Source organism: Tasmannia lanceolata, unplaced genomic scaffold (genome assembly GCF_043159265.1).
Source record: "Tasmannia lanceolata isolate RefF3 unplaced genomic scaffold, GAP_Taslan_0.1 ptg000018l, whole genome shotgun sequence".
NCBI lineage: Eukaryota > Viridiplantae > Streptophyta > Magnoliopsida > Canellales > Winteraceae > Tasmannia > Tasmannia lanceolata.
Genome location: NW_027518695.1, coordinates 51,451,292 through 51,469,586, shown reverse-complemented (window position 1 = coordinate 51,469,586; position 18,295 = coordinate 51,451,292). Strand labels below are relative to the sequence as shown.

Here is an 18,295-nt window from a genome sequence, read left to right as displayed (position 1 = left end):
TGTTGAGATCTTTTCTAACAAGCTTACATCCCTCCATACCTTGGATATTTCTGAATGTTCACAACTCGAATTCTCTCCAAGCATGCTACTGCCCCCCACGCTTAAAAGCCTCCATATCTCTTCGTGTGATAATCTGAAATCCCTGCCCAAGGGGATGTTGAAGAACCTCACCTCCCTCAAAACATTGACGATTAATCGGTGTCCTCAACTCCTTTCCTTGCCGGAGGAAGGGCTGCCCACCACGCTTCAGAACTTACATATTGATGGCTGTCCGGAAGTAGAGAAACAATGTCAAAAGGACGGAGGCCAATATTGGCCCAATATCTCACACATCCCCATCATAGGGATAAATGGGTCGAGGGTTTGAAGACTACTCTGGAGAAGGTACACAACTGTCTCTCCTTTTGGCTTTTGTTTTATTTTTTTTGGTATGTAAGATGGGATTGAACCTCCGACCTCCAGGTTGATGAAAAAGCCTTAACCATTGAGTTAGAGGTTCAATCCCAAATTAGGGCTCTTGGATTTTATTAATCATATGAATAGATTTCAATCCATTATTTATTTTAAAGAATAGTAAACCTCAATTTCTCTCTATCTCTTTTCATTTCCTCATTTCCTCATTTTCTCTCTTTCAAAACAAAACAAAGGAAACAGTTAATTTTACTGGAATTCCAGGCTCATAAAGAGAATTGTTTTTCAGGTCCTTTAATTTTTCATTATATCTCAAAATTTCTTGTCTTAGGACAAAAGGAACCCTAACAGTAGATTATGACTTGTTTAAGACAAAAGGAACCCTAACTAGGATGAATTTACCTTACATGCTTCATTGAATTTATGCTCTGTTTTGAACTCTATGGTATCATTCCTATTAATTGATCTTGTAGCAACTCTTCAAATCTTCTTTCTTTTTATTTGGCATTGGTTTGCTTTAAATGTTATTTGATTGATGATTTCATTTGCAATTGATTACATTCCCTAAACTTCTGTTAGAACTGAGCATCAAAACTATGTTACACTTTTTTTACTTCAATTTGATCTGACACTAGCTGCTGAATGTGCCTAAGCATTCATGCAGTAAAAACTTTTGAAATTCTTGATCAATAAAATACTGCAAGCACATTAGTGCACGTAAAATCTCAAGAGACGAGACAAGGAACGCATACATACCTAACATTCAAATTAGTAATGCTTAAGAACGTCAAAAGAGATTAAAAAATGAATGCATTCATATAGATGCATACTTTTATTACTTACAGTCAGTATACAAAAACCCAAATTCGAAACTCTCTATTCTAGTTTTTTAGCTTAGTATGAAACAAAACAGGTTTAAAGCAGGTTTAAATGCTTGCTTTGCTTTTATGTCTAGGTTGAGATATTTTAATCTAAAATCAAATTCGAAATTAGTTGATGTGATGCTACTAGAATGCTCCTTGTTCTAGTTCTATGGATTAGGACGGAACAACATGATGCTGGAAAAAACATCTACTCCAAGAAATTTTAGATGCGCCCATACAAAATTCTGACTGACATTGTTCGAAGTAGGTTAAAAGTTTTTCTTTGTTGTATGTCTGGGTTGAATTTTTCTTCTCCAAAATCAAATCTCAAATTAGTTGATATGATGCTAGTAGAGTGGTTTCTACATTTTCTTCATTTATTTTCAAATTTAGTTACCTAGTAGTCTACAATAAATTGTTACCTTTTTTAATAACAGAAAGTATCCAACTGGGATGAATTTACCGAGTACACATTGTTGAATTTAAGCACTGTTCAGGCTGCTTTGGTTCTTATGAGATTTCCTTTTCTTTTCCTTTAGTGGCTTTCTGCCTTGGTGTAGTTTTTGTTGTAGTTTTCTCTGTTCTCCTTTTTCAATTAGTTTCAGCTTATCCAAAAGAAAAGAAGTGTCTATATTAACAATTTGATCAATTTGTGTAACTATGATCTATGCACAATTAACTTTAACTAAATCAAACAAGCCAAGATGGATTTTTATTGAGTTTTCTATTCATTAGTCGGTCCTTGACATCATTTCATTCTATAAGAAGATGGAGTGGTATCTAAAGGATTCTTTTTTGCATTTATTACAAGGATTCTCTTTTTCATTTATTGCACCAATTTCTATTAGAAATTAGCATCCACATTGAAATAATTTTCCCATTTGCCTTTGCCTCTGTCTCTATCTCTCCCTCTTTCTCACACAAACACTTTGAATTTTTTATTTATTTTTTGCTTATTAAGAAAAATAAAAACACAGACATGCAAACACAGTTTTTGCTTATTAAGAAAAATAAAAACACAGACATGCAAACACAGTGCCATATTGACTTCTTTTTTTATAAACACACACACACACACACACACACACACATATGTTAACTTAAAATGCTTCATTGGATCTTTCTTAGTTGCAACATTTTATTGCCCTAAACTTTCTCCAATTTATTTCAAAATCTCATCTACTCTTTTAGTTTGGGCCTGCCAAATAAAGAATGATAAAGAGGTTGGTAGTTATATCCTAGCTTACCTACCCAAAAAAGAATGATCCCTGCATATGAATAGATTTCACTCCATTATTTATTTTAAAGAATAGTAAACCTCAGTTTCTCTGTATCTCTTTTCATTTCCTCATGAAATAGTTAATTTTACTGTAATTTCAGGTTCATAAAGAAAGGACACTCATCCATGAAAATTAAAAGAAAAAAACAAGGTGAAAATTACAGCGCTTTCTTCTCCCCAATCCAATCATTTCTTTAATTTTTTCATTGTATCTTAAATTTTTTTTGTCTTAGCCTTTGTCTACTATAAAGTAGTTTATGACTTGTTTGCGACATCTTTTCCCCTCTTCATTGTATGCTTTGCTCTTTTGGAATGAAATCGTTAATTTTCTCAAAAAAAAGAAAAAAAAAGACTTGTTTGAGACAAAAGGAACCCTAACTAGGATGAATTTACCTTAGATGCTTCATCGAAATTATGCTCTGTTTTGGGCACTTTGATTTTTGTTCCTAGGTGGAGTGTTTGTTGTACTTTTCTTTGTTATCCTTTTTCAATAAGTTTCAACTAATCCTTGAAAAAAGAAAAAAAATATCTTTGTATATGCATACATTAGTTGAGAATTTGATCAATGTTATGAATGTGAGATTTGAGCATAATTAACTTTAACAAAGTCAAACCGGCCACCATGGATTTTTAATTTCCTTACTACTCGTTGGTTGTTCCATGTCATTATTTCTTGGTATCATTCATATTAATCGATCTTGTAGCTAAAATTTTAGGCATTCAACTCTTCAAATCTTCTTCCATTTTATTAAGTGTTGGTTTGCTTTAAATGTTACTTGATTCATGATTTCATTTGCAATTGATTACATTCCCTATACTTATAAGAAGATGAAATCGTGTCTGAACTCTAAAGGTTTCCCTCTTGAATTTATTATACCAACTTCTGTTAGAACTGAGCATCAAAACTCTGTCAATTTTTCATCTTGCATGTACCTCTCACACACACACGGACACATTTTATTGGAATTTCAAATTCATATAAACAAAAAGACAAAGCAAAAATTCCAGGACCTTCTTCTGCAACCCAAACATACTGATTTTCTCTTTAAATCTCAAAAATCACTTACTAATATCTCGGCCCCTCTTTTCTTCTCATTTTTTTATAACAATGAAGAAAAATGATTTTAAGCCCATTATGTTGTAAGGGCTCAATTTTTTCAATTTTTTTTTCTGATTTTCTGAGAAAAGAGATACATTTCATTGCATTGAATTTTGAAAGAAGAAAATATTTCAGTCTCCACTAGTCTGGGTTATATGTGCTACACATAATTAAGTTAGTTTCACTAATGCATAAATATTTTAAAGTTAGGAGGTGCTAAGTCAGTCACCATAGGGATATTAGGCTTGGCTATTTGTTGATCCTGTTATTGTTCATGCATTTTGGTATTGTGTATATTAGAAGCCTTTTTCATTTACACTTCTTTTACTCCTAACATTCAAATTAGTAATGCTTAAGAACCTCAAAAGAGATTAAAAAAATAATGCTTTAATACAATGCATACATCTATTACTTACAGTCAGTAAACAGAAACAAAAATTTGAAAACTCTCTAATCTAGTTTTTTTAGCTTAGTATGGAACACCATGATAGTGGTAAACACATCTCTTCTCAAAGAAGTTATAGTTCCAAAACAAAATCATGCTTTATATAGTTCAAAGCAGGTTTAGATGCTTTTTTTATGGGTAAGCTAGGGTTAGGCGGGACCCCAAGGTTTAGATGCTTTATTTGTTGGTATGTCTAGGTTGAGATATTTTAATCTAAAATCAAATTCCAAATTAGTTGATGTGATGCTAGTAGAATGGTCTTTGTTCTAGCTCTATAGATTAGGATGGAACAACATGATGCTGGAAAAAACATCTACTCAAAGAAAGTCTAGATGCCCTTACAAAATTCTGTCTTACATGGTTCAAAGTAGGTTAAATGTTATTCTTTGTTGTATGTCTGGGTTCAATTTTTCTTCTCTAAAATCAAATATGACATTAGTTGATATGATGGTAGTAGAGTGGTTCTTACATTTTTCTTCATTCATTTTCAAATTTCTTACCTAGTAGTCTACAATAAATTGTTACCTTTTTTGTAGCAAAAAAATCCAACTGGGATGAATTTATCGAGTACCCATCGCTGAATTTAAGCACTGTTCAGGCTGCTTTAGTTCTTATGTGATTTCCTTTTCTTTTCCTTTATTATTGGCTTCTTCCCTTGGTGCAGCATTTGTTTCATTTTTCTTTGTTCTCCTTTTTCAATTAGTTTCATTTTCTCTAGAAGAAAAGAATTGTCTGTATTAAGAATTCGATCAATGTGTAACTAATATCTATGCACAGTTAACTTTATCAATGTCGAACAAGCCACCATGGATTTTTATTGAGCTTTCTATTCATTGGCCGTTCCTTGTTATCATTTCTTTGTATCTTTTTTATTAGTGATTTGATTTGCAAATAGTTACTTTCCATATGCTTATAAGAAGATGGAGTGGTGTCTAAAGGTTTCTCTTTTGCATTTATTACACCAACTTCTATTAGAACTCAGCATCAACATTGAATTAATTTTCCAACTTGCTATACCTCTATGGGACGCATTTCATAGAAGAGTGGCAAATTTTACGGCCGGCTGCCAACCTGACTCCAACCCTCCTCCTTTATCCTGGCTTGGGAAAGGCTGTGAAAAACACAGGCATTCTATGCGACCTTAAAATCCCTACCAAGTTGAGGGAAAGCTTTATAAGACAGCTGTGAGACTAGCCATGCTGTACGGCTCAGAATGTTGGGAAATCAAGAAGCAGCATGTGCATAAGATGAGTGTAGCGGAGATGCGAATGCTTAGATGGATGTGTGGCCAGACAATGTTAGATAGAATTAAAAATGAAGAGATTCGTAAAAAAAGGTGGGGGGTGGCACCAATTGAGGAGAAGATGAGAGAGCACCGCTTAAGTTGGTTTGGACATATCCAACGTATTCCTTTGGATGTTCCGGTGAGAAGAGGTGACTCATGCCAAATTGATAGAGTAAAAAGTGGTAGGGGCAGACCGAAAACAACTTGGATATTTCTTACTGTTCACAAATCGAATTATCTCCAAGCATCCTACTGCCCCCCCCACTCTTAAAAGCCTCGAGATCTATTTTTGTGATAATCTGAAATCCCTCCCCAAGGAGATGTTGAAGAACCTCACCTCCCTCAAAAAATTGTTCATTGGTTTTTGTCCTCAACTCCTTTCCTTGCCGGAGGATGGGCTACCCACCATGCTTCAGAGATTAGAAATTTATGGCTGTCCGGAAGTAGAGAAACAGTGTCAAAAGGACGGATGCCAATATTGGTCCAATATCTCACACATCCCCCAAATACTGATAAATGGCTCGATGGTTTGAAGACTACTCTGGAGAAGGTACACGACTGTCTCTCCTCTTGAATTTTGTTTTTTTTTGTTTTTGGTTTGTAAGATGGGATAGAAACTCCGACCTCCAGGTTGATGAAAAAGCCTTGACCATTGAGCTAGAGGCTCAATCCCAAATTAGGGCTCTTGGCTTTAATTAATCATATGAACAGATTTCACTCCATTATTTATTTTAAAGAATTGTAAACCTCAATTTTTCTCTGTTTCACTTTCTTACAAAACAAAAGAAATAATTAATTTTACTGGAATTCCATGTTCATAAAGAAAGGACACTCATATGAGATTTTTTTTTCAGGTTCTTTAATTTTTCATCATAGCTCAAAATTTCTTGTCTTAGTCTTGCCATACAATAGATTAAGACTTGTTTAAGACAAAAGGAACCCTAACTAGGATGAATTTACCTTATATGAGTCATTGAATTTATGCTCTGTTTTGAACTCTTTGGTATCATTCATATTAATTGATCTTGTAGCAACTCTTCAAATCTTCTTCCTTTTTTATTTGGTGTTGGTTTGCTTTAAATGTTATTTGATTGATGATTTCATTTGCAATTGATTACATTCCCTAAACTTCTACTAGAACTGAGCATCAAAACTTTGTTAATTTTTCATCTTGCATCTACCCCACACACAGACACATTGTATTGGAATTTCAAGTTCATAATGAAAGTGCACTTATCGATGAAAAATGAAAACGAGAAGACAAAGCAGGTTTAAATGCTTGCTTTGTTGGTATGTCTAGGGTGAGATATTTTAATCTAAAATCAAATTCAAAATTAGTTGATGTGATGCTAGTAGAGCTCTTTGTTCTAGTTCTATGGATTAGGATGGAACACCATGATGCTGGAAAAGACTTCTACTCAAACAAATTTTAGGTGCCCATACAAAATTCTGTCTTACATGGTTCGAAGTAGGTTAAATGTTTTTCTTTGTTGTATGTCTGGATTGAATTTTTCTTCTCTAAAATCAAATTCAAAATTAGTTGATGTGATGCTAGTAGAGCTCTTTGTTCTAGTTCTATGGATAAGGATGGAACACCATGATGTTGGAAAAGACACCTACTCAAACAAATTTTAGATGCCCATACAAAATTCTGTCTGACATGGTTCGAAGTAGGTTAAATGTTTTTCTTTGTTGTATGTCTGGATTGAATTTTTCTTCTCTAAAATCAAATCTGACATTAGTTGATATGATGCTAGTAGAGTGGGTTTTACACTTTTCTTCATTTATTTTCAAATTTAGTTACCTAGTAGTATACAATAAATTGTTACCTTTTTTTGTAACAAAAAGAATCCAACTGGGATGAATTTATCGCGCACACATTGTTGAATTTAAGCACTGCTCAGGCTGCTTTGGTTCTTATGTGATTTCCTTTTTATTTTCCTTTAGTGGCTTTCTACCTTGGTGTAGGTTTTTGTTTTATTTTTCTCTGTTCTCCTTTTTCAATTAGTTTCAGCTTATCCAAAGGAAAAGAAGTGTCTATATTAAGAATTTGATCAATGTGTGTAACTATGATCTATGCACAGTTAACTTTAACTAAGTCAAACAAGCCAACATGGATTTTTATTGAGCTTTCTATTCATTGGTCGTTCCTTGTCATCATTCATTGTATAAGAAGTTGGAGTAGTGTCTAAAGGATTTTCTTTTGCATTTACAAGGATTCTCTTTTCAATTTATTACAGCAAATTCTATTAGAAATTAGCATCAACATTGAAATAATTTTCCAATTTGCTCGTACCTCTGTTTCTATCTCCCTCTTTCTCTCTCACACACATATTGAATTTTTTTGCTAAATAAGAAAAATTAAAAACACAGACATGCAAACACATTGGCATATTGACTTCTTTTTTGTTAAACACACACACACACACATGTTAACTTAAAATGCTTCATTGGATCTTTCTTAGTTGCAAGTTATTATCGCCCTAAACTTTCTCCAATTTATTTCAAAATCTCATCTAATCTTTTAGTTTGGGCCTTCGAAATAAAGAATGATAAAGAGGTTGGATGCCTTTATATCCTAGCTTACCTACCCAAAAAAGAAAGAAAGAATGATCCCTGCCTATTTCCATTTGTTTCCACTTCTCCATCATTTTTGGATGCCTTTATCCATTCACTAAGGTTAGTCAAAAGTCTCAGTTGGGACCAAATGTAATTCGAAAGACCGTATCCACGATTTCTTTTGCAAAAAGGATAAATGTGGGACTGTGGTTTTCGGATTCAGAATCAATACAATACAGTAGACAACAAAAAGTTAAGCTTCTACCTCTTCATTGTAAAGAATTTCCTTTTGGGGGGCCATTTATGAAATAATATTATGCTAGAATAAGCTTATTATTTCCTTTCATCTAAACTCAAACCTATATTAGATAGCTTCTACAGACTGAACATGTTCTCAAGCCAATTTTGTTGGGAAAAGTTTATTTCATCTTGGCATTCATATCGGTTCTATATTTGGATTTCAATCCAATGACCAATTTACTTTTGCCAAATCGCAAGCTTGTTTTGGATTTTGCTTGAGTCTAAACTATCATCCTCCCTATCCGGTAACATCAACTCATCTTGCAACATATGAGGAATATTGCTGTTCTTCTCATAATTCTTTCATATTCAGTCTAGATAAAATTTACTTGAAGCTGTGATAACAAACTTTTCATAAAGAAGGAAGTATTCCTTTACTGAAACCTTCAAATTCCCTGACCATCTTATCATTTTTGGTTCACGGCGATGACTTTCTATCTTACTCAACAATGATATCCTTGTTGCATTTTGATATTTTTTATACTATTAGAATTAGAACCTTGGGTTTTAACTCTCTAGTTTTCCTTTTGGAAGGAGGATTATAGCATGATCCCTAGATATTCAAAAATGAATTTATCTAACATAACAACATATAAAAATTAAGCTTCATTGGAAGGGAACAATCGTTCTTTTTCCACATTTGTCTACTGATCGCTTTAGTGTAGAAACTTGATAGGTCGATGTATTTGTTTCATCTACTATATTTCTTAGTCCTTTTTGTTCTTTTCCTCTTCTTATTTCATGGAAAGACTCTGGCCTAAACACCTCTTAGCAGCATTGCTTCTCATACTTTTTTTAGTATCAGATTCCAACTCATCTTCCCTCTTTCTTTAGTAGCTCTTTCCTCAAATTATTTCCTCCATAACAAGATTGAGTTCAGCTTCCTACTGATCAAGAGTCTTCCAGTTGACGAATCGGTTTAGAATATGGGCCTCCCAACACTTCTCATTTTCCTACTTGACTTCCTTTTGAGGTAGATAAGGTTCCCTTTTATCTTTCTTGGCACATATCATACTTTTATAAATCCCATTTGAAACAGTCAATCCTTAAGAGCTCAACATGAGAACAGGATTTCTGCAACTTCAAATAGCTAATAGGAACCTGCCTATCTAGAACTCAAGATTGATGCAAAACTGATGCAAATCAGAAGTAAACACAACATCAATTGGAAGAATGAAGTAGAGAGATTGAAAATCTTAGAAAGTTTTTTAGAAATTGCCCACTAAATAAAAAATTCCAAAATCATGAACTTTTTTTTTTCATGGAAGCACTAAAGAAGATCCACTAAAATAAGTAATCATGAATTGTTCGTATATAAAAGGTTCCAAAATAATGAACTTCTTTCCCATAGCAGTAATAGAACTGTTCCATCAAAAAGAGTAATTATGAACTTTCCACTGAAACCTTACAATGAAGTACGTAGATAGTACTTGTACAAAAAGCATCTTCTAATTTCTAAAGCATAACTTTCTAGTCCCAGACTGATAGTCCTTTCTAAATGAACCCAAAAAAATCTCCTTTGTACTCTATATCTGTTGAAACATAAGTAATTAATCATATTCTTTAACTAGAAAAACTCAAAAAAGAAAAAGAAAAAAAAGAAATTGCTAAAATAAAAAAAACTACTAAATTTTGATTTACCGACTTTCGGGAAATAATTGATGACTATTTCTCCTATTACAAGTTCGACACATATTCAAAGCTATCCGAATACAAATCGCTACAACATTGGTAGAAAACACAAAGTAGGATGTGAAGGTGATAAATTTAATAACAATGTTAACGGTAAAATAGCATTTAACACTACCCAAAAGTTGAAGGGAAGATAGGCTGGTCTTCCATTCTATATTTCTCAAAATCACCAGTTTTGAAGCTTATAAATATAAAATGTCATATCAATCAAAAGTTCCTTGCATGAACCAACTACCTTATCTTATACATGCTAGAATTAAAGACAACTTTCAAAGCATAGGAAAATATGAAACGTAAGGTTATTCAACCTAGGAACAACCTGCAATGTGTGGAAAATTCAAATATTGACAGCGTTCAACCAAGAAACAATCTACAATGCATAGAGAATTCAATATAGTCAACTTTTGGAAAATGCAACTATCATAACTACCCATCTAGGCCCCCAATATGTTATCAAAGAAGATTGACCATTATTCTTTTCTCTATTAAAAATGCCTCCATTTTATGTAAACTTCCTCTCTTTCTTTCATTCTTTTCAATTTTGTCCTCTAGGCCCCCAAATATGTCTCCCTGTGAACCATATGACTTCTATTCTTTGGATGACATCACCCCCCAGTTGGAAAGAAATTCGCCCTTGATAATTCATTCCTCTCACCACCATGAAACTCCACGCAAGTGAACAACTTCCCAAAAAACAAAAGTAGCTTGCATCACAAGCCATCCAATGAGACTATCTTTTGCCTTGAATGTCTCCTTCCATTCATCACCCGACTTGATTTGGATTTGATCTAGCCACTTCGTAGTTTGATTTTGTAGAACATTGTGGACTAGTGAGCATTTCAAACATGTCATCTAACTATGTCTCTACATCCTTTTTATTACCCTTTATTGGAATATTTTAGTTTTTTGGTAATTTCTACTGTAGAAAATACATTGGCATGCTCATTAATAGAACAAAGAAAAATAGATTATTCTCCCCTCTACATGATTTTTCTCCTCTCCTCTCCACCCCCACCCCACCCCCACCCCCTCCCCACCTACCCCCTCTCTCTCTCTTACATGATTAAAGAAGAAATTACACCATACCAAAGCTTAGGGATCAAGATCCCTTAATAAGGGATTGAGTTTAAATTCCTACTAGATATACATATTTCCTTTCTTCTTACACCCATCGAAGCCATTGGGTCTTCTACCTGTCCTATATAGTTCTCAATTCTATCTTCTTTTCAAAACCCCAATCCCTCTCACTCTCCAAAAATGGCAATCCCACACAAACGCTACTCTCCTCTTTAAAAATTTTACTCAAAAGTTTTGTTCTTGTCTGACAGTAGACTTGCCAATAAATCATTACTATGAGTACAAGATCAGTCAATTCTTTATTATTTAGCTCCTTTTTTTGAATGCCCATTATTGTTTGAATTATTTACTTGTTTAGATATTGCTTCAATTGAACATGACAGTGAAAAGAATTTTCAACTTATAGTTTTTTACAACTTTATCTTCCATGACTTTATTTCTCTGGAAATTTCTATGTTTATGAACTCAAGCTAAGAAATAAATCTAAGATGCACCTAATTGACCTAAACTTCAAGTAATATAAATGCCAACTTACATGCTAATCTTTTCATTTCAGGTTAAGCGAAATTGGTGGGCACCATTCTCTCATTGTAAAATCAAAAAGCAGAATATCTATATTTGCAGCCTTGAACGGATATTGAACATCATGAAGTCTAAAATGTAATATCCAATAGGTACCTTCGTACAAACATACCTATGGTTGGTTAGTATGCAAATCATGATTGCACTTGTATCAACAACAAAGATAATGTTATATTGGTTTTAAACTTCGGAACTTCCTCAAGGAGTCTCAGGGAGTGGCTATATGAAATGAAAGCATATGTGGTTCCTTTTTTAGCACAGAAACAAGTCTAGAGAGTTGGATTACAATATTCTTAATAGCTGCCATAAATTCAAAGAGACAACAATGAAATAGTTAGCAATTCTATTTAGAATGCCTCTAGATGTACAACCCAAGCTGAATTTTGAAGCTCCATCTTGGTTAATATTTTTTCTTTTTCTTCGCTAGAGTGCATTGTGGGTAACTTTCTACTATAGCTTCCATGCTAGTAACTATATTAATCTTTGTCTTTCTTTTGGGTAAGTGTGGGTAACTTTCTACTATAGCTTGCATGCTAGTAAGTATTTCTTCTGGGTCAGTGGGCAGGGATTGCAGTGCAAGGCCACCGAATCAATCCTTAAGTCTTAAATCATTGAAAGACTGATGCTTCAGACGCAACAAAGCAACTGTAGTAAACTTTTCAACACTAAAACCATGTTTTTTCCTATCTTAGTAATCTTACTGGCTGGGCCCTTTGGACTATTCGTCTGTTGAAAACCTCGATCGTACGTATTACATGCTATGAATTTAACAGCTTGCATCATTTGATTGGGAGGCTTTGCCCCCCTCCACGATGTTCTATTATGTGAGAAACAGATAAACAAAGATTACAATAGATTAATGAAGTAGATTGGGAGGCAAAGAAAAAGGATGGGCTTCGTAGGCTTGAGGATTGGATTCTAAGAGAAGAGGCCTCGGAAAAATCAAACATGAATGAAGAAGACCAAGCTGTCAATGAGGAATTGCTCTATGATGAATTCATCACCATTCTGGAAGATTTGGAGAAGTGTTCTGGGTAAGGCAGAATGTTCTTATGTTTTCAGCAGCTTTGTGGGTGTTTTTTGCTTCTGCTGTTACCTAACTCTGGCTTTTGTCTTAACGGCGAAAATCTTTTGCTTAGGCCTATGCTTTCTGGTTCCAGGTATGCCTGGTCCAGTATCATTGATATATATGTATTGCAGGGCGGGACTCCTGGTCCCCAATGCTGTTCTAAGTATCAATGAAATTGTCATATTTCAAAAAAATAGATTAATGAAGTAGAACTATTGGTGGGTCTTCGTATCTTCAAGGAAGAACTATTCGGAAATCTTATAGTTGAAGGTGATCCAAGCAATATGATAAGATGGGCTAAAAGAATGTCCTATGGACCATGGAGATAAGTAAGATGGGTGTTAGAATTATTCTATCTATAACAAATTCATTTCAACATCCTTCAACCACATTTGTACATCTACTAAAGATATTGCAAATAGGCATAAAAAGAGAGACCGTGGAGTGCTCTTCACTGAGCATTGAGAACACCCTCCACTTCCAGTAGTTTGTGGGACACTTCAGGGGCGATGTTTTTTCTATTCCCATCCGCTACATCTATCAAAGTAGTGAAAGCTTTACCCATTCTATGCTGTTGTGTCGCTTCAAGCACTATTTTCTTGATGGCAGGTTCTTCGAGATTTAGTTTTTTCTTAGGTCATATTCGTTTTAGATTGCGACAACCGATTGTGAACCTCAAACCTATTATTGGACTCAAAATCAAATTTATTTTTAAGCCCAAGAATCGGTTTGGGGTTCACAATCGGTTTTCGCAATCTAAAACGAACATGGACTTAGGCATAGTGAATTATAGAGTGGTTAATACTTTGTAGGCAAGTGGTTGCATTCAGAAACATTTCCAGGTATGAGTCATGATCTTGAGTTGAGTTGACATGGCTAGTCACCCTACTGAATACAATGGTTACAACGCATTCTTAAGTATTGGATAAAACTAATTTTGCGTAAAATAGGACAATAAATTAGATACTACATAAATTATTTTTTGACGTTAGTTTGGAAACTTGAGGGCTAGTAACTCTATGTTCTCCACACCTCAAACAAGGACACGGTCTAGGACAACTGGCAAAGGTGTTAGGACCACTCTTCACAACCTTGTTAGGCAATATGGATCCCAATTGTTCCAATACTCGGGCATATGGGTGTTTGGCACTATGGGGAATTGAACTGGCATTCACTTTGTAATTTCTAATATTCAATATTGACTTTACTTTCAAGGAAACATTACTGTAAATAAAACTTTTCTGCATTAATACTAACAGAAACAGAGAATATGTATGAATATACTAAAACAAAATGCATAATAGTGAGAGGCTGCAAATTTTAGAAAATACCAGAATAATTTAGTGACATTCATATTATTGTTAACCTACCACTGGATAGCATCATAAGTAGCGAAACACTTTGATTATATTGCCTGCAATGTAACACTGAAATGTATTGACAATCTCACATTCTTGTATATGAGAGCAGAGCAATATATTAAAATGTTGTCCATGATTACTTATATTATTAGGTTGCCTCAGTAAACAGAATTTGAAATTCAAAAAGTTAAGAATTTGCTAATTAATGCCTCTACTCTACATATTGGCCCATACCAATGTCCTACTGACAAGAAGAAAAACCAAAGAAATCCAGATGCCAAACATGCAATCCACAAACCAGAGAGTTGCGAAGTAAATGTTTGCATAACTTATTAAATGTCTTGCTCCTAATGATAGTACTTTCAATACCCAATAGCTTAAGTGTTGCTGCTTTAGGCACCTCTCAGCTGGTGTGTTCTGTTAAAGCATAAGTTTGAACTTGAAGAGGACCCTGAAAATTGGGTTGTTGTACCCTGAAAATTGCTTGGTTTACGATTTGAGGTGGACTCTTAAGTAATAATATAAGAGAAATGACAATACTTTGTTGTACCCTGAAAATTGCTTAATTTACGATTTGAAATGGGAGTACTTGGTCTCTACCTCCTCTTATAAGTTAGGCATTTCTCTTAACTGTATCCAAATTCTTGATTCGCGAGATTAGCTAAATTAAGATATGATCATCGCTTATGATCCACGGCTCACTCAATTAGAGCCCTAACTACTTCAATGGAATAAGCTCCAAAGACGCTTTTAATTGTTGTGCTGGGACAATCTGGTCGATGGTTCTCCAGTCATCTTGATGAGGAATTTAGCTATGCCACCCACTGACCTTACATTATGAGTACTGTTGTATCGAAGTCAATGGGAAGATCAGTCTCAGGGCTCAATCTAAGTTGCTAGCCAGGATCAAGATGGATGAAGGGGTTGTCAGGGAGATTTGTAAGGAATTGTAGGATCCATAGCTGGAAATAGTGCTGCATACCCAGAAAAAATGGGAAGATAGTTGCAAGGAAATCAGATTCCATAGCTAAGAGAACAAAATCACTTGCACATGATGAGACTCTTTTTTCCTGACAACCCAACCGCCACCCGGCACCCCCCAACCCACCCACCCACACACACACCCACACACACATAGATAGTGATCCATTCTCGTATTCCGTTTCAAGAAATTCAATATAGATGAAGGACTGTTAAAAAATCTAGACAAGTTGTATCCAGATGGCCTTTCTGAAAAAGTTGTGAATCTTGAAGGCATATACCATTAGCTGCCCAATTTCAATTTGAAGGACTTCTGTTCATTTTTTCTCTCTCTCCACCTTGTTTGGACCCCTCAAGTTACAATCTTGTGAAACTACCAGTTACTCCAAAAGCTTAAGCCGTTGGAGGAGGCAGTATTTAATCTTTTTATACTTTAACACTCCCCCTCACGTGTGGCCCCTGTTTTAGGGTTGGCCTACACATGGCACATGTGGCCCCTCTTTTGGGTTTTGTCATTGCATGTGGATTTTGCTATCCAGGAGGTTTGAACCCAGACATTTGCTTTGATACCATGTGAAACTACCAGTTACTCCAAAAGCTTATGTTGTTGGAGAAGGCAGTATTTAATCTTTTTATACTTTAACAACTTTGATGGGTTGAGCCAAGTATTTCATCTTTGGATGCAAAGCTATATTATGGAAGGATTTGCTCCACATCCTTTGAATTATGGAAGGAGAGGTATACGAGAAGGTTCAAAAAATGTTGCAAGTTATGTCTGATCAAACTTATTAACGATGATGTCTCAGAAATGTCTACAAATACTAAGAAACTGATGACTTTCTAGGTGTTTGTCTTCCGTAGAAAAAACCACCCATTCAGAATTTAGTTCTTTCCTCGTCTGAGACTGAAAAAAATGAACAATCTTGCAAAACTTGCATATATCTTTGGGAGATTAAATCTCTCAAAAATGCGCATGTCCATGGCAATTAAACAGTACGTCCACCAGATTCAAAATATTCTGTCCTTTTATTATAATTCTCAATATTCCAAGAAAATACGTCATCTTGCTTATACACTAGCCAAAGTCTAATATCTGGTTGGATAGATTTGCTCAGCCTTTTTGCTAGATATTATCAAGGACATCAAGAAAAAGTAAAGAAGGCCATATATCGTTTTAATCTTTGCTAATTAATAGTGGGGCTAAATAATTTTCTTATCAGCTGCCTAACTGCCTCTTAGTGTACCAATGCAAAACTTATTTTAAATAGAGATTTGTGGTGATTAAATTCATTTTAAGGTACTTTCTTAAATACAGTTAGGTTTACCTTAAATACTCATTACTGTTTGAATGTGTTGTTTAGATGTTGCTTCAGTGGAACATGACTGCATAAAGAATTTGTCGTACTGTAGTTTTTTCTCCAAATTTATATTCCATGAGGTTTTTCCTCTGGAAATTCTATGTTCATGTAGTATACCTATGGAGCAATTCAGGGATGTATCAATTTGAGCAAAAATTCAACGAATATAAATTCAACTTACATATTAATCTTTCCATTTCAGGTTAAAAAATTCAGTGGGCACCTATGTTGCATGGATTCGGATTCACGTGTCGAGATCTGACATGGATTCGAGGTTCGGATTTGGCAAATCCCAAAAAGTCGGACTCAAGATCTGACACGGATTCGAGGTTCAGATTCTGCTCCCTAAAACTCTTAGATGTTGTGTATGACTTGAAAAGCCAGTTGTGCTAAACAGCATCCATCCAAGTGCAACTGTTGCTTGACTTCTCCACCAATCTCTATTCAAGGGAGATAGGTAATGGGGCCCACCTCTTGGTTATTGCTGTTGGAGATATTGTGATGAACTGCTTTGGGTGTTTAATAAAATAGAAGCTGTGTTTCCAAAGCTTGGAAAGTTGTCCTTGTGTTCTAATCGTTGGGGTAATTGACAGGTATTTTCAAAGGAAATTGAATGGGACTCTTTTTTTCCAATAATAACATTCCTCCCATCATTTTGTAATTCTCCCATTGAGCTTAAGGGTGCAATTTGGGTTGAGTCGAGTTGAGGTTTTGCTAAAAAAATGAATTGGAATCAAGTGAATGGGTGAAAGAGGTGAAGAGGTATGTCAACTTGGAAGGACTTGTGTTGCTCTCTCAAGTGAATGAACTTTTTTGCAGTTGATTATTGTGTCTCACACTTCTTTTGAGTCATTGGAGACGCCAGGTCTAAGAAGGTGCTGGTCTTGAAGCAGAATGGAATGCTAAATTCTCAGAACATGAGAAGAAGTATAAAGAGGAAGCGGCAGAGTTGAAGTCACTCATTTGGTGAATTGCCTGCTGGATGGGAGAAGGTTCTGCTAGTGAGGAGTTGGGATTGATTGTTCTTTAACACGCATTTTCAGGCCCCTAATAATTGAAATTTCTGTTATGAACTTGTGTAAATACATTGTTTTCTCATCAGCCATTGGCTTTACTTGTTTGCAGACGTACACTCCTAGAGTCCTGCTGATGCTACTAGAAACCTGTCTCATCCTGTGAGAGTGCCCAACAGAGAAGTGCATCCCCATGGGAAGGTCTCTTTATTCAAGCTTTATGGGAGGGATCAATGATATTGGTGAAGGTGCAGTTGGCCTTAGAGGGTTCTTTTAGAGCCTTAAACCAACCCAATAGGGCCGAACGCTCAACGTTGAATTCACTGTGACAGCTTTCCATGAAAGTATTGGCATAATCCTCAATCTGCAGAAATGCTGTGACTTCCTGTGAGACTTTCTCAGAGGAAAACCAAAGATTTGGTTGGAGAAGAAAAGAAAGAAGTGGAAAGGGCCTTGAAGAATATTAGAGTTTTCGTCTGCCACGGAGATACTGAGCAGAGATACAGCGTTGAAGGTCAGGACGGTTTACGATCTGTTCTATTTGTTTGATTAGATATTTAATTTGCTTTAGCTTATTGATCAATTGTTTATCCAAGCAAGTTTGCTGCTGTAGGTGACTTGCCCCCAAGGAGGAAGAGAAGAAATAAAACCTGCGGAGAGTCAGATGATGATGATATTGGTTTCAGTTTGTTTGATTAGATTTCATTTGATTTTTAGGGCTGCTTGTTTGATAACTTTGAGTTCAAAATTTTAATCACTTGATAATCGAATTTCTTTGTTGATTGGGTGGATTTATGATCCCCAATGAATGTTGTCTGCTTTCTGTTTATTGCATGTAAGAAGTGCGCTTGTGAAAATAGTCATCCTTTAACAAATGCATTGTAAAATAACCAAATTATTACGTACTGAAGGGTATTTAGC

General features: G+C 35.0%; 1 long non-coding RNA gene across 2 annotated transcripts; it reads left to right on the top strand.

Annotated features, from left to right (window-relative positions):
• The first annotated feature begins 28 nt into the window (after positions 1-28).
• LOC143851707 (uncharacterized) lies at positions 29-18,029 on the top strand. 2 transcript variants are annotated; one of them, XR_013236465.1, is made up of 7 exons: positions 29-384; positions 2,655-2,704; positions 11,567-11,684; positions 16,564-17,123; positions 17,211-17,362; positions 17,487-17,888; positions 17,988-18,029. It is a non-coding gene; the product is annotated as an uncharacterized LOC143851707 (long non-coding RNA). The 2 variants fall into 2 exon arrangements; XR_013236464.1 differs by having other exon boundaries at positions 16,564-17,362.
• Positions 18,030-18,295: the final 266 nt, after the last annotated feature.